Source organism: Rattus norvegicus, chromosome 2 (assembly GCF_021556685.1).
Source record: "Rattus norvegicus strain SHRSP/BbbUtx chromosome 2, alternate assembly SHRSP_T2T, whole genome shotgun sequence".
NCBI lineage: Eukaryota > Metazoa > Chordata > Mammalia > Rodentia > Muridae > Rattus > Rattus norvegicus.
Window position 1 is genome coordinate 142,265,153 of NC_141535.1, and position 18,268 is coordinate 142,283,420.

Sequence of the window (18,268 nt, forward strand, 5' to 3'; positions counted from 1 at the left end):
ACTCAGATCTATGAGTTTTCCTCTTACCACAGGTTTTATTTTGTCCCATAAGTTTGGGAATGTTGTATCTTCATTAAATTCTAAGAAGTCTTTAATTTCTTTCTTTATTTCTTCCTTGACCAAGTTGTCGTTGAGTAGAGCATTGTTCAACTTCCATGTATATGTGGGCTTTCTGTCATTATTGTTGTTATTGAAGACCAGCCTTAGTCCATGGTGATCTGATAGGATGCATGGGATTATTTCTATCTCCCTATATCTGTTGAGGCCTGTTTTGTGACAGAATATATGTTGAATTTTGGAGAAGGTACCATCAGGTACTGAGAAGAAGGTATATCCTTTTGTTTTAGGATGGGGTGTTCTATCAATATCTGTTAAAGCCATTAGGTTCATAACTTCTGTTAGTGTCTTTATGTCTCTGTTTAATTTCTGTTTCCATGATCTGTTTATTGATGAGAGTGGGATGTTGAAATCTCTTACTATTATTGTGTGAGGTGCAATGTGTGCTTTGAGCTTTAGTCAAGTTTGTTTTATGAATATGAAGTGTCCTTCCTTATCTTTTTTGATGACTTTTGGTTGAAAGTCAATTTTATTCCACATTAGAAAATCAACTCCAGCTTGTTTCTTCGGGCCATTTGCTTGGAAAGTGGTTTTCCAGCCATTTACTCTGAGGTAGTGTCTGTCTTTGTCTATGAGGTATGTTTCTGTGTGCAGCAAAATGCTGGGTCCTCTTTACATATCCAGTCTGTTAGTCTTTATCTCTTTATTGGCGAATTGAATCTGTTGATGTTGAGATATATTAAGGAATAGTGATTGTTGCTTCCTGTTATTTTCATTGTTAGATGTGAAATTATATTTATGTGTCTCTCTTTTGGTTTCATTGCAAGGAGATTATATTCTTGCTTTCTATATGACATAGTTTCTCTCCTTTTGTTGGATTTTTCCATTTATTATCCTTTGTAGAACTGGATTTGTAGAAAGATATTGTATAAATTTAGTTTTGCCATGGAATATTTTGGTTTCTCCATCTATGTTAATTGAGAGTTTTACTGGATATAGTAGCCTGGGCTGACATTTTTGTTCTTTTAGGGTCTATATGACATCTGTCCAGGATCTTCGGGCTTTCATAGTCTCTGGTGAGAAATCTGGTGTAATTCTTACAGGTCTGCCTTAATACATCACTTGACATTTTCCCTTACTGCTTTTAATATTCTTTCTTTGTTTTGTGCATTTGGTGTTTTAACTATTAAGTGACAGGAGGAATTTCTCTACTGGTCCAATCTATTTGGAGTTCTGTAGGCTTCTTGAATGTAGATGGGCTTCTCTTTCTTTAGGTTAGGGAAGTTTTCTTCTCTGATTTTGTTGAAGATATTTACTGGCCCTTAAAGTTGGGAGTCTTCACTTTCTTCTATCCTATTATCCTTAGGTTTGATCTTCTCATTGAGTCCTGGGTTTCCTGTATGTTTTGGGCTAGGAGCTTATTGCGTTTTACATTATCTTTGGCAGTTGTGTCAATGTTTTCTGTTGTCTCTTCTGCCCCTGAAATTCTCTCTTTTGTCTCTTGTATTCTGTTGGTGATGCTTGTATCTATGACTCCTGGTCTCTTCCTTGGGTTCTCTATCTCCAGGGTTGTCTTCCTTTGTGCTTTCTTTATTGTTTCTATTCCATTTTTAAACCCTGGATGGTTTTGTTCAATTCCTTCACCTGTTTGGTTGTGTTTTCCTAATTCTTTCAGGGATTTTTGTGTTTCTTCTCTAAGGGCTTCTATTTGTTTACTTGCTTTGTTCTACATTTTTTAAAGGAAGTTATTTATGTCCTTAAAGTAGTCCATCATTATCATAAAATGTGATTTTAAATCTAAATCTTGCTTTTCAGGTGTGTTTGAATATCCAGTATTTTCTTTGGTGGAAGAACTGGTCTCTGATGATGCCAAGTAGTCTTGTTTTCTGTTGCTTAGGTTCCTGTGCTTGCCTCTTGCCATCGGGTTGTCTCTGGTGTTTGCTTGTCTTGCTGTCTCTGACATTGGATTGACCCTCCTGTAGGCCTCTGTGTTAGCACTCCTGTAGAACTGTTTTCCTGTTTTCTTTCAGCCTTTTCTAAGAACAGGTGCTCTGATCTCAGGTGCGTAGGAGCTTCTGGGGACTGTCTTTCAGCTCTAGTCTCAGGCAGGAATCTGAAGGGTCCAGTCCCTGATTACTCCTATGTCCTTGCACCCAGAGGGTACAGTTGGCACTAGGCGATTCCCTCTTGAATTAGGAATGTGGGCAGAAGGTAGTCTCCTCTGATTTCTTAGGAGTGTCCACACTTCTGAGGGTCCAGTTCTCTCTCCATGGGATTTGGGTGCAGGGAGCTGTTTGGCCGGTTCAGTTCAGTCCTGGGCACAGACTAGAACCGCAGATACCAGCAGCTGACTGTCCCTATATTCCTGTGTCCAGAGGCCCTGTGCAGTTTCCCCTTGGACCAGAGGAGTGGGCAGAGGTGTGCAGAAGTGGCAATCTGTCCTGCTATCTCAGGATGTCTGCACTTCTGGGTGTTCAGCTCTCTTCCTCACAGGATTTGGGTGAACATTTCGTATTGTGTCCCCTCATGTCTTCATTTGAATTTTTCTTTTTGTCCAACTTTAGCCTTGGGGGATTTAGCTATACAGAAATTAGCTTTTCAACCATAAAACTTCAGGGTCAGATGCAAGGTCAAAAGTCTTATTATTGTATGCTTTTGTTTTCAATATCGTATGTTACATGTCTTCCATCAATCCCCACAGTGGAGATAACGTCTCTCTATCTCCAATTTTTGTCTTATTCTACACCATGACTTGAACTTGTAAAAAGAAAATTTAAGGGCTTTACATTACACAGCTTTGGAAAAAGCTCACAATGATACTTCAAGGCTATATCTGTCAGGTTCTGCTTATTCATGTATTAATTTACCCACCTGCTGCCATAATATTATAAAGGGTTATCAGCCATCACTACTTCTTAAATCATGTTTCTTTGATTTGTTTTCATGACTGCTCACCTACTAGTCTGAGGGAGCCTAAGTGCTCCTCTGGAACATATCTGGTGACAGTATGTATGTTGTAGATCTCTCCCAATAGCACACAATGGGGAAGTTCTCTATTCGCTCAGCAGTTCTGACTTGTCTTCCAGCATCTTCTGGTCCTTGGGAGGCATTCATGTCCCCCTTGCAACCTGTTTCTAGCTTATTAATCAGATTTACAGTATTCATTTTATTTATTACATTTTTATTTAATCACTTCTAACTTCTATACATTAGAAGACTGTCTTATAACAAAAATATATCACAGCAGAGAAAAAAATAATCCATCAACCTCTTTACATCACTTTCTTCTCCTGGAGCCCTAACATTTGTATATCAATACATAGCCTTGGTTCTTTAGCCAAAATCCCTTATTTTATTTTAATATTTTATCAGCATTTTGGTTTCACAATTTATAAGTTCTTGAGGTGTTTATTAATTTATTTCTCCCTAATATAGTGTTTGCCTTTTAACACAGATTGTCTCAGAACTTCCCCCTCTTTACTTAGGCCACCTTTCCATCACTCTAAGGATGCTTTGTTTTATAGCATCCTGGGGCTTCATGCCATCCTCAGTGATATTGGGAACCATTTGTAGAACTGAACTGCTGATAAATGTCTTAATCTGTTCCCTCTCAGTGCAGCAGAATACCTGGTATTGCTTCTTTAGCTAACACATTTGGAGGTTTAAAGTCACACTCAAACAATTAGATGGCCCCATTCATTTGCGGTCTTATGAGACCTCAAGGTTGGTGACAGCATGGTGGGTAGATGATCTCATCAGTGAGCTGGAGAGGGCAGAGAGGCCAGTTTGCTATTATTATCACAACTGGCCATTATAGGGATCAAATTACTCTATGAAACTGGTTTTCAATTTTTCTTCTTGAAATTCTATAGGACCAACCATATCCACAACATAGCAAGAAACACTCCAAATATATATATATATATATATATATATATATATATATATATATATATATATATAATGGTATATATATAATGGTATATATATAATGGTATATATATAATGGTATATATATATAATGGTATATATATATATATGTATATATATATATATATATATGTACTAATGATATTTGTGGTAGTTAGCTTGATGTCATCTTGGCACATATTATAAATACCTGGGAGCCACACCTGAGGACCTCTCTATTGCCTTGATTAGTGTGGAGAGACCCATCCCTAAAAGTAGGAGAGACCTTCTGATGGCAGCCTAGATGAAAAGGGGAAGGACAGGGGAAGAGTGGCTCTTGCTCTCTTGGCCTTCCTTCTTGTCACTGAGTTGATTAACCCTGTTGCTATTGGTGGTGGTTCTTTGTCTGGTTTTAAAACCAGCATTTCTAGATTTCCAGCATTGACTGAGGACCAGTGGCTGTCTGAGAAACTTTTGGGTCTTCTGATACACACATATTAAGGTCCTTTAGAGAATCTTAATGCTTGGTAGGAATGGACCTGGTGGCTCAAAACTTCACAGAGTAATTGAGATTCTAAGCTTCTTTGAGATATTTTGAAAAGTAGAAAATTCCCATTTCTAAAATATATTTGATCTCAAAACTATCCTTCTTCTCTATCTTCTTGCTCCATTACTTTAAAAATTATGAAAGGACTGCAGAGATAGCTAAGAGCACTGGCTACTCTTGCAGAGGACCCAGATTCAACTCTCAGAATCAAATGATGTCTCACAGCTCTCTGTAACTCTAAGATCTGACACAGTCTTCTGTTCTTCTCAAACACCAGGCATGGATGTGATGCACAGACATACATCCAGAAACACAAAACAAAAGAAAAAAATTCATTCATATAAAAAATGACAGAGAAATTGTATAAGAAATTATTATTGATAAATGCTAATAGATCTTTAGATAGACTTTTGACTTCTGATACTAATCTGGGGTCACAATTCCAATATGGTATTGTGAAGGTGTTGCTTGGTTTGTGCCCATCTTAGACAGAGTTTCTATTGCTAGGATGAGACACCATGACCACAGCAACTCTTATACAGGAGAACACATTTAACTGTTCACATTAACACGTTAACACATTTAAAGTTCAGAAGTTTAGTCTATTATGATGAGTGTAGGAAGAATGGTGACATTCAAGCAACTGTGGTGCTGGAAAGGTAGCTGAGATATGCAGGCAGCAGGAAGAGAAAGACTGTGGGCCTATCTTGAGCATCTGAGAGCTCAAAACCCACCCGCAATGGTACACTTCCTCCAACAAGGCCACACTTCCTAATATTGACACCCCATATGAACCTACAGGGGCCATTTTTATTCAAACCACCATATTCCACTCCCTAGCATACATAGGCTTATAACCATATTATAAATGCAGAAATGCATTCAGTCCAATTTCACTATTTAAAGCTCCCAAGTCCAAAGTTTCTTCTGAGATGCATGGGAATCTCTTAACTGTAGCCACCTATAAAGTTAAAATTGAAAAACAGGTCATATATTTCCAACATACAATGGTACAGGATATACATTACCATTCAAAAAAGGAGGAAAAGGAGTATAGAGGGGTGGATAATAGACTGAAACAAGACCAAAAACCAGCCAGGCAAACTCAAACTCTGCAGCAGCTTTCCTTAGAGAGATTCTACAACTCCTTTCCTGTATCTTTGACTCTAAAGCTAGAACCACTTGGTTGAAGCTGCCAAGTTCTGCTGTTTGTTGGGTGGTAACATGGGCCCTTCATTCCAGTGCATTTTCACCAGCTTTCTGTTTTCAGGGATTTCTTTCACTGCCTAAGTTTGGAACTTGTTCTTTAAAGTAGGCTGGCCTTGAACTCTGAAATCTGCTTGTCTCTGCCTACCCAGATTGAAGACTGAAGGTGTGTGACCCTTGACCTGGCCCTATTCTTTTATTTAATTCTTTTTCACAATTTGGAAGTTTAGCTGGGTGGGGTCTTGCCCTGAGGTCAACACTCCCTTTATTCCAACTGAGATCAGGTTTTTCCTTAATATTTTTATCTCCTTAAACAGAGGATTCAGCTCCATTAAACTTCCTCTTTCTCCTCAAATTGTACATTTTGTTTTTCTCATTGCTTAGCTTGTGCTTTTTCATTATAGATCTGCATGAGCATAGCCATTAATAACCAAAGGACACAGTCCACATTAGGCCGTTTTGAAATCTCTGCAAATGCAATTGATCGAAAAACTCTAGAATTTAGCCTCAGGCAGAATTTTTGGACAAGTGTAGATGGCAGCCACATTCCTTACCAAAATATCACAAGACAGTCTTTAGGCTATATACTAAAATTCTTTTTCTCTAAAACCTTTTGAGTCATGCCCCACAAATCAAATCACCCTCAATACTACTGTCTTGCATGCTCCTACTAGGATGCCATATTAATTTTGATTAAAATGTCCAATAACCTTTCTAGTCTGAAGTCCCAAAGTGTTCCATATTCTTCCTAACAAAAACATTAGCCTATCACAGCAAAATGTGGTCTCTAGTTCCAACTTCTGTTTTAGCTAGGGCTTTATGGCTGTGTGAAGACTTCATGACCATGACAACCTTTATTAAAGACATTTTTCAGAGATTTAATCTATTATTATAATGGTGGGAAGCATGGTGGCATTCAAACAGTCATGGTGCTGGGAAGGTCACTGAGAGCTCTGCATCTGGATCTGCAGGCAGCAGGAAGAGACAGTAGGCCTATGTTGAGCATCTGAGACCTTAAAACCTGCCCCTAGTGGCAAACTTCCTCCAACATGGCTACACCCATTCCTCCAAGGCCCCACCTCCTAATAGTGTCAGTCCCTGTGAACCTATAAGGACCAATTTCATTCAAACCACCACAGTATTTATCATTCTTAACTGTTCAAAATGTTCTTAACATTTTTAACCCAAATAATGCTAAGAAGTCTGTGTGTAGGCAGAAACATTTCTCTTTCAAAGAGGCCTATGTCCTAAAGCATGGAATATATGAATATTTTAGCTTACATGGCAAAGAGGAACAGTGGTGGATATGCAGCCTGAGGGAAGAAATGGTTCTCTGGGTCATTCAAGGACCACCCCACTCCCCATGAAACTAGAGTCCTCTGAAAAGTTAGATGAAAGCACAGAGTTAGAAGAGGACACAGAACATGAAAAAATATTAGCAGGGTATAATATTCCTTGTTCTGAAGGTGGACAATGTTCACAAAACCAAGAAAATCGATCCCTGCTCTCAACACCCTGAACCTTCAGGAAGACCTGCATTAGTTCTAATGCCTACTTGATTTCAGCTCTGTGAGATCCATCTCAAGCCTCTGATATCTAAAGTCTTGAGACAATAATCAGTTGAAGTAGGAAAATGTTAACAAAACAGCAGTGAGCGCTCTTACCCCCATAAGCATTCTACCATCAGGAAAGCAAGCAGATACTGTAATTTTGATTTTCATCTCTGGGGCTCCTCAAGTGTCTCTGTGAGTTGAGACAACACCTTTAAACTTTCAGAGACTTATGGGATGTCATATATTAGACAAAACAAGCAAAACAAGCAACCTCTTCAAGAAAATTGAATCACAAGGCGTTTGTTGATTTTGGATGTAGGAAAGAACAGAAAATAGAGTGATTTCTGTGTCTTGGTAGATATGTACAGTATACACCCTTGGTGAGAGGATCACCTCACATTAATGCCACAGGACTTTCTGACATCCTAGGAGCCACTGACTGGGATTTCTAGTGGATAGAATACCAAGACCTTTCAACAGGATACAGGAGGGAACTATGTCAAGTTCTTCATGTAGCTTCAGCAAAGGGTTGTTACAATTATGTATGTGTATCTCCATGCTCTATTCTTCTTAAATTTCAGCTTCACGTGCAGAAAATCTCCTTTTCCAGTGAGTTCTGCCCTTAGAATACCAGGAAGGAGCCTTATGTAAAATCTGTGTGTTTATATAAAGCCTGCTTATGGCACATTCACATTCAGTTGGATGATTGACAGCCACTATTATCAGAACCAGACAAAGCTGGTGTTTTTGAAAAGTAATGAACTTCATTCCATTGACATAAAGCCAGGAAGAGAAGATCCTAGGAGATCAAACTCTCTGGAAGCTGGACAGGGCTGTGAGTGCTTTCTCTCTTAGAGGCTGCAGCATGCCTCTAATGATTGGGCGAGCAGCTGCTGAGCTGCTTAATGGCTGCACAGGCTGGGCATGCCTGAAGCAGCCCACACCTCCCTCCAATCTCTAATGAATAGCGCTTTGGGCAGGCAAGGTGATTCATTGGGATCCTGCTTCATTAGAATGTCAACTAAGGCTCAGCTACTGCGAATCCCCTGTGGAAATTGACAGACTGAAATTATAAATAAATACAAAAGCAGAAGCTTAGTGTAAATAGACCAGTGTTTCCATCTCTGTATGTATTTGGTTTTGTGCTCTTCGGTACAGCTGTCATTTAGTACCATGTTCAAGTACTCAGATGCCCCTCAACTTACAATGAGCTCACATTAAACCCATCATAAGTTGAAAATATTATAATAAAAAAAAAACTGGATATGATCTTCCTAGCCTGCTGAGCACCACAGCTTAGCCCAGCCTACCTTGAATGTGCTCTGAACCTACAGTTGAACAAATTATGCCACTCAAACCTATTCGTTATTTGATTTTTGTCAAATATCTTCTGCAATTTATGAAGATTGTACTGAAAACCAAAACGTAGTTTGCCTGAGGTCCTAGGTTCAATCCTAGCACACAGAAAGGAGGCAGTGAGAGAAAAAGAGAAATGTAGGGAATCTATTCGCTCCAAATCCAAATATATACATAGTGGGTGGCTACTCCAAATCAGGAGGAGGTTTGGATGCAGAAGAGGCAATATGCATCCAATATGGATACACTATTATTCATGTTGGGGGGAGTATGGGCATAAATAACAGCTTAGGAGATGAAACAGTCTTCCTCTGATGTAGTGTTGGACCCTAAGTCCTGGCTATTAGGTGTTAAGCATAAGAACAGAAGCTTCTTAGACCAGTAATTATGAAATATTGAAGCATCTATTAAGACTCTAGGCAACTGCAACCAGAGGAACATATGTTTATATGACCAAAATAGCTAGGACATGACTTCTAGAAAGGAATACTTCCTCAAAGCTTTGGATGGGAAATCAAGCTAACTCTAGTGATAAACATTGACAAGTGGCTAAGAAAGTAATATGATATTAGACATTGTATCATGTTCCATAATCACATCAAACAATGGCAACCGGGGATCCTCTCTACCTAAGCAGATGAGTCCCATATAAACCCACCCTGAGTACCCAGAAGGAAGAGAGAACCTGTAGACTGACTAAGGTATATCTTTTCCTTATAGAAGCCTAAAACAAAAAGACAATCTAGCTAAGAAAATGAAACAATTTTTTCTGCTTGAATTTATAAACAGAATATTAATACTGTCATTACAATCATTATAAAATTAATTTTAAGCAGTAAATCATTACATTGATATTAATCATTAAGTCCTAAGGGTTAGAAAGGTGTCTTAGGGTTTTACTACTGTGTACAGACACTATGACCAAGGCAACTCTTATAAGGACAACATTTAATTGGGACTGGCTTACAGGGTCAGAGGTTCAGTCCATTATCATCAAAGTAGGAACATGGCAGCATCCAGACAGGCATGGTGCAGGGGGAGCTAAGACTTCTACATCTTCATCTGAAGGCTGCTAGTCAAACACTGGCTTCCAGGCACCTAGCTTGAGGGTCTTAAATTCTACACCCACAGTGACCTACTCCAACAAGGCCATACCTACTCCAACAGGGCCACATCAAATAGTGCTACTCCCTGGGCCAAGCATATACAAACCACCACAAAAGGTAAATTCCAAATTTAAAAAAAAAAGTTAATTAATGAAATGAAAGTCACAGCGTTGCCCATCTGTTGCCTAGGAAAGGACAGGGTCACAATTCCTGTAGTATAATTGCTAATGGGACCCTGGGGGAAGATGGGAGGACGAGAGCGAAGGCAATTTTCACTCTGCGGTAGAAGCCATCTCTGTCCAAAGATGATGGAAGGAAATGTAGTGTTAAAACGAGGATGATGCAGGCACAATACTTCTTCAAGTCAGGGCTGTAAATTAACCTTTACAAAATGAGTAGCTTTTTCATTGCTACTAAGAAATCCCAGTGAACCCAAAGAGGAAAGTGCTGGAGCCATGATCTGCACCCACATAAAATGGTGACCTTTGAATTCTAATTGCTTGCAGCTCTCTTAATATGACACTCAGGCTTTTTTAACCTTGCACATGGTAAAATAACACATTTGTAGAAAAACACTGTTGAGGTTAATGAGATTCCCCACAACTAAGCTAAGTTCCCTCTGGTAGAGTTAAGCTATAAACAGCTTCCTAGGCTTTCTGTCTTCCATTCTCATGTGAATTTTTCCTTGGTTAATGGTGTGGGCTGTGGAAATGGCTTCTTCCTCCAAGTACATTTATTGCCAGTTCCATAGTTTGAGACTACAGAAAGGGAAGGTTAACTGTTTCCTGTCATTTGATGTTTGATATGCTGAAGGGAGTAGTCAGAACGCCTGGGGTCTAGTACCGAGCACCATATTTAGCACCTAAGTGCTTTCGTCTTCAAAGTGGTAATATGCTAAGGACTGAATATGGAATCCACCCCACTCTGGGCTTATGTTTCCAATGCTTGGAAACCCTGGTCCCCTATGGTATTATTATTTTGATTGTGGTAAGTTTAGAAAGTGGATCCCAGTTAAAGGAAGTAGGTTGGTGGATAGGGTGGTCCTTGGGAACATATTAATCTTTGGCTATTTGCTATCTTACACTGTTGATTGGCAGGCCAGGAAGTGACCAGATCTCCTCTGCTCCCTTCATGATAGTCTATCCAAGGACCTGGGATCCAAATGAACCCACAGAAACCCAGTTCAAATAAATAACACCTTCTTGTGGCTAACCTTGCCTGTCAACTTGTCTATACCTGGAATCAAACGAATCTAAAGCTTCTGGGAACTCATGAAGGATTTTCTTAACTGGATTGTTTGAGGTGGGAAGTACCACCCTACGTCTGCATACTTTCTGGTAGCAGCCTACATAAAAGGACATGGAAGGAAGAAGCTTTTGCTTTTTGCCTGCTTATTCTCACTCTCCTTGGCAAGCTCATCTATCCTGTTGCCGGAATCCCTTCACTGGTCAAAATTTGTAGGAAGAACAGAAAGGCCCTGCTGCCAGGGAGGTGGCTGCTTTAGCATAAATGTCTGCAAACAGGCAGTGGGGCCATGTGGCTGAGGAGGCAACTTGCATGAGGGGCAAACTGAAGCTTGCCTGAGAGCCTAGAGACTGTTGATTTAGACAAGGACAGCCACTGAGGAACTCCCACTTGGAGGACATGCTTACTTAGGACCAATGGGACACAGGTGGAGGGTATAAAGGGTGCTCCCTGAGAATTAATAAACAAGTTTGCTGCTACATTCTCATTTGTCTGAGTCTGAGCTGTTGGCTCCGTGACTTCTCACCCATTGCCCCCAAGGAGGATGCCGGGCAGGATGAAGGACTCAAGCTAGAACTGACTTCTGCAGGACTCTAACATAGGCTGAAGAACAGCAGCTCTCCAGGATCCTCAGGGATTCCAATGCCAGATATGGGATGCTGAGATTTCCAGATTTATGGACTGGATAACTACAGGATTCTTGGTCCTTGTCATGAGACAGCCATTGGAGATCAGTCTGTAAACCACTTTAATAATGTTCCTATGCATGTGTGAACATGGGTGTGTATGTATACCTATGTGTTTGTGTTATGCATGCATGTGCATGTGTGTTATGGGTGTGTGTGTGTGTGTGTGTGTGTATGAGTGTGTGTGTGTGTGTGTGTGTGTGTGTGTGTGTGTGTGTGTGATAGGTTCATGTATGTGTACCTCTCCTTTAGGGAACCTTGTTGAATATTCTCTCCTAACTTGTTTATCTCAGGTGTTTTAGGATGAGGAAAAGCAGCTAATCCAGCATTGTCCAAATCCTCATGGGCAGTTGCTACAGAAAACAACCTAGATTTTTTTTTAAATGCCGTTAGTGTTAGCTACACAGGGCTTTAACACAAATTTATTTAGAATTCATGGTTCAGAAATAGGAAAATTGATCTAACTAATTCCCTGTATTTTAACCTGGAGCCATTTATAGGGTGGGATAATGACCATTGCATTTTTAGATCTGTTGGTGAATGTTAAAGATTAACTGAATCCAGTACACAGGCCTTCAGTCACCAAATGAATGCATACATATTATGTATAAAATATTATATAGCACATAATTCCTGGGATTGACCCCGAGTAATTTTCATTGTTCTTCTTGAGGGTCTTTTGTAATGCAAATCTATCTGCTTAGGGATTGCCTCAGGGAGAAGGACAAAATTCTCAGGCAAAGACTCCAAAATACTCAAGACAATCCAATGGAGAGAACAGCCCTGTAGGGTAAGAAGGTAATGAGTAATTCTCACACCATTACTGATGCCTGGCCTTTAGTTTAGGATTTGTATGTACTTTAGAATGATTTACAAAGGAAACATACATTCTATTTAAAACATTTGGCTTGAACAACTAGTTGGATTTTTTTTTATCTGCTCCCTCATTAAATTCATCTATTCATCCATCCATTCAATCATTATTCATTACAAAATTTACTGTAAGCTTTTGTCTTCTGGGGGAAGAATATTCTCTTTGCATCTACTGGGAGGTTTTAAGTATAAAAACATTAGACTGACAACTAGTACAAGCGAGCTAATTTATAAATTAAGAACTTTTCAAAAAAAAAAAAAACTACCAGATGGCTGAGTATCTGGAGTGGGGTATGGGGAGGATCCAAATGAACTAAATTCCACACAAGGACCTTGGCAGAATCAAGGAAAGGAGAAGCAAAATAATAATAATAATAATAATAATAATAATAATAATAATAATAATAATAATAAAATAAAATAGAAATGCCAGCAGGGTCCTGAAAGAAGTCTACTACAAAGACCATATTACCAAGAAGTCTTCCATTGTTCTTACACACACCCAAACTTTGTATTATGGGCTTTTGTAGACAGGGTAGACACATTCCATGGGGGAGGGCTGGAGAACTGAAACAAGTCTCCCTGATCATTCAGGCTCCACACTAGTGATCTTCTAAGGGAGCAGAGGTGAGATGACTTTCCTTGGTTGTCAACTTGGCTGCATATGGATTTAACTCAAACCCAAATGTCTGCGAATATCTGCCAGGGACAGTTTATTTTTTCTTTTAATTAAATTATTTGAGGTGGGAAGATACAACTTTAGTCCAGGCCTTTTGACATGGGAAGATCCACTTTTAATGTGGGTTACACCTTCTGGTGGCAGCATATGTATTTAGAGAGAGGGAGGGAGGGAGGGAGAGGGAGAGAGAGAGAGAGAGAGAGAGAGAGAGAGAGAGAGAGAGAGAGAGAGAGAATATGTTCTTTCTACAGTTCTGTCCCTTCAGAGAACCCTGGCTAACATAACAGGATAGTAGGGTGGGATGGTCTTACAAAAATTAGAACAGTAAACAGTAAGAGAGACGTTACCAGCAACCCAGCAGCTGACTGTTGTGGAGCAAAACACTAAATGATCTCTAGCTTGTTTCTGGTCCTTGATCTCAAGCCACTGTGGAGGGAAAGTACTGATCACCCTCTAAAATGATTGAAGACATGGAAAACTATATTCAACTACAATAGATCAACTAAAACTACACAAATAAACTGAAGATTAAACTGGCTTAGCCTAATCCTCTTCCAGTATATACTGGTATCTTTTTAGGATGTTCCCTAGTGTTTATTGGAACAAATAATATTCAAGACTTTAATACACAAAGCCAAGTAAGCAATAAAAATGAAAGGATAAGAAAATATGTGTAACAGTCAGGAGAGGAGACGATCAAGTGGACTATATTGAGAGATTGTCACCTCGTGCAGATGTCAGAGAGGGGGCTTTGGTGATAATAAAAGTGTTAAAATACAGGATATAAGGTGTTATTGAGTTGAATATATCTATTATAGCATAAAAGACATGCAAGACAATATAATATCACCTATACAGATGCAACTTGAATCACCTCATGAGAGAGAAAGGGTAAAGATATATTTGAAAACATAACCATCAAAAATTGATTATTTATTAAAAGGACAAAATTATAAACTCACCAATCAAACAGGTTCAGTTAATTTTAGCTATGTAATAAAAGCAGAAAAACCATATCTTGGTGCATCATAAAATTAAAAACAATTTTTTGTTGAAAATCAAAATTAAAACTTCTTAACATGGCTAGGCAAAGGAAGCATATGGGAGGTATGAAGTTTGCTGTAAAAATACACTGGCCTGAGCTCGAATCTCAGCATCCATGTAAAAGCTGAGCACTGAGACCTTCATTTGTAACCCTAGTGCAGAAGGAGATGAATATGGAGAGAGATGGGTAGGGCTTGATGGCCAAACAAAATAGCAAGCTCTAGGATCAGTCAGTAATCCTGTCTCAAAAAATAAGGTAGAGAGTGGTAGAAAAAGATCCTGAATTCTACATGTGCTTGTGCACACACATGCCTAATGCAAGTACACACACACACACACACACACACACACACACACACACACACACCACACAAATAATTGAATGATAAACTTTCTCAATAGGATCAAAAAGAAGAGATAAAGATGATGTATTATGCATAGTGGAGGGTTGAAGAGTTACATAATGTTATTCAGAGATTGCTGAAAGAAACTGGGCAAAAGCCACACGATATACAGGTAGCAAATAAAAAATGCTAATGGGATTTCATCAAATAGCAAATTTTCTGCACAGCAAGAAAATAATCTGTAAAGTGGCAAGCAATAGAATGTAGTAAAATATTTTCAAATGTTATCTGGCAAGAAGTCTATATTCTACATTCATCAAACTCACACAACCCAATAGCAAAGAACAGAATAACCCAGTTTTAAGATGAGCACAGAATTTGAATAGGTGGATCCTCAAAGAAATACAAACAGCCAATTGGCACTGAGTCTCAGGCATCCATGTGAACGTTCAACATTGTTAATCATTGAATAAGTTAAAAGTCAGAGTGAAGCAGAGGAGCATGTGTTAGCAAAGACCTCTAGACACTATTGCTGAGAATGTGAATTGCTACAGTCACTATATTAAAACTTATAGATGGTCTAAAGCTAGAGCCATTCCGCACTCAGCAATTCATTTCTGGGTATAGATACAAGACATGGGGTCAACATGTTGAAGAGTTATCAGAACCCTCATATTCATTGTAGCACCCATTATTAACAACAGCCAAGATGAGTCCATCAACAGTTGAATGAAATGTGCATGAGTCTTAAAACAAAGTGAAATGTGATCAATTGTGAGAATATGATTGAAGCTGAAGTGTCCCCGCCAGCGGGGACCCAGTTATTCAGGGTCCCGAAGGGGGGGCGAGAGAAGAAGGAGACCAAGCAAGATTCTGTTGTCAAGGTCTCGTTTATTGGGGTGAAGTTACAGCTTTTAAGGCTTTCAGGTAGGGGGAGTGACCTTTGTGAAACACAGAGGAGGGGGAGGTGCGGATACAGGCAGTGATAGCTGGAGGCAAAGAGGTCAGGCAGTAGAAGTGGAGACACTGGGTGTTGATTCAGGAGGTAACAGGTATCTGCTAAGGGAGCTGAGGCATCCCTTGAATGTTATGTTCCTGTGCCGTAAATTCATGGGAGAGGCTTTCATTCAACAATCTTAAGACTTAAGGCAGTCATCAAAAAGCAGCTAGGCCCAAATCCAATATGGCTCCGTGCACTGAAGGATACTATCCTGTTGAGGGAATCTCTTATAAATATCACTTGTCAATAAAAAGAAGACAATGGACTTCCTGCTGAAGCAGGAAGTAGGAGGTGAGACACTGGGAGGAAGAAAGAGGATTCTGGGTAATGGTAAGAGATAAAAGGGAGACATGGAGAAAGAGAGCAGGGAGAGGAGATGATTTGAGAGACAGACTGGGGAAAAGGGACATAGTCCAGCAGGTAGATGAATTCAGGGAGATGCTGAGAGAGAGAGAGAGAGAGAGAGAGAGAGAGAGAGAGAGAGAGAGAGAGAGAGAAGTGGGCTAGGACTGAAGACATGATAGACACAGAAAAGTTTGAATGGGTTAAATAAGTTAAAAGCTAGTCAGGGAATGAGCCAAACCTGATGGCCTAGGCGTTTAACAACAAATAATTACTCTTAGAGTCATTATTCTGAGGGAAGGACTGGGAAGGAAGAATAAAACTAAAATTCTTATAACATTACTCCATGTAAAATGACTGACACAAAAAGGCAAATGTAAATAACCCCCTTTATACTTGATGTCTCAGGAGTCAAAGTCATGAAGAAAGAGGATGGAGTGGCAGTTGTCTGGGACTAACAGACGAGTGACACGGAGGCAGAGTTGATTAAGGACAATTTCTATTTCATGGGAGAGTTAGAGTCTGGAGTGTTGATATAGCACAAGCAGCAGTGTTAAAAACATTTGAAAATTAAAAATATTTGAAAATTACTGAGGGAGGATCATGAATGTTTTCATCCCAACAGGTTCCTATGAAGCTGTGGAGGTGTTAGTGATTATAATTTTCTCACAGCCTTCCCTATGTCAAGACATCCCATTTCACACCATAAATTGCACATGCCTATTTATCAATTATGCTTCAGTAACAATGGAAGAAAATGAAATTATTAATTGATATCCAATTAAGTTGTATTGAAAATTGAGGCAAAATAAACACATTTATTCAGATAAACAGTGAGAAAAAACACATGCCAATCAAAACCAAAATAAATAAAACATTCAAAGATGTTTTACATGGGATGGAAATGATACCAGGCGGGAGGTGAACTCTATAGGAAGAAACACCGAGTCACAGAATAGGGCAAATGAGAGGGTTAAAATATAAAATGTTCAGTAAGAAGCAGTTAAAGTTTATAAACTCCATTCTCATAGTTGCCTATGTAATCACATATATACTTGAAAACCTTATTAATACTTTAATGCAAATTTTAAAGTGTGTTTTGAAATATTGAGTTTCTGTGAAAGTAAGCTACTTAAAAATACATGGACAACAAAGGAAACGAAACGAACTGTCAGATTCTATACCAGTAATGAAAAGTTGCATTATTAGAAGATAGATTATAAAGTGATAGAGAAAGTCGTGCCTTCTCTCACACTACTAGTACATAAATAAAAACAGTAGTGCAAAATAGAGAAACTCCACAAAATGAGTAAAATGAGATACTTTAAATATTTGGCTAAAAAGAAGGTTTGCTACAGCAACAGAAAGCAAACTAGGTCATAAAGTAATGGAAAAAATTTTCAGTTCTATCAATAACTATATTAAATATGAATGGATCAATTGATGTAGCATCAATCAGTTATAAACTTGAGTAAGGATGAAAAGAGTTACTGTTTCATGAATGTTTTACACATGGTAGACATGTTGCTAATCTAATTAGGTTATTTAACTTATTTTATCTTGACAAATACCTTACATTCAAAATATTATTTGTATCTACATTTGTTACATTGGACAATTCAAACTAAGTACCTATCCTCCATTGCTATGAGGCTCTAATGGTGAGATCAGAACTTAAATTCAAGGAGTTGGATCCTTGAGGTTATCCAGTTTTGTTATGAATATGGTATTGATGATAGAGATTAGATAGTGATGATAGCAGCAGGACTGCTGTAGTTGGCAATGGTGATGGTAGTAGAGCCAGCAGTGGTAGTGATGATGATGGTCAAGATGGTGATAGCGGTAGGGATGATGAAATGGCTCAGCAGCTTGGGGCCATTACTGCATAAGCCTGAGAACTTGAGGTCAATCTCTAGAACCAAAAGGAAAGTGGAAAGAGAGAACTAACTGTACAAAGTTGTCATTTGATCTTTACAAATGTGCCATGGCACATGCATGTACACACACACACACACACACACACACACACACACACACACACACACCCCGATGGTAAAATAAACAAGAGGTTTAGTTATCCACCCATCCAGTGTAGACAGGAGTTAGTGTACTCTGTGAAGTCAGCCGTCATGAAATCATCTGGAAACACATGTCTCAATGGTCCTTGCTGTAATCGACACACCTAAATCACAAAGAATAATCATGCAACAAACCAGTCACTGCTCCAAAAATGCAAAGGGGAAATGTCCTCCTATTTTCAGATTTGCACATGTTGTGCGTCATATTACACAAGAGAAACATGATGGTAATTCTCACAGACC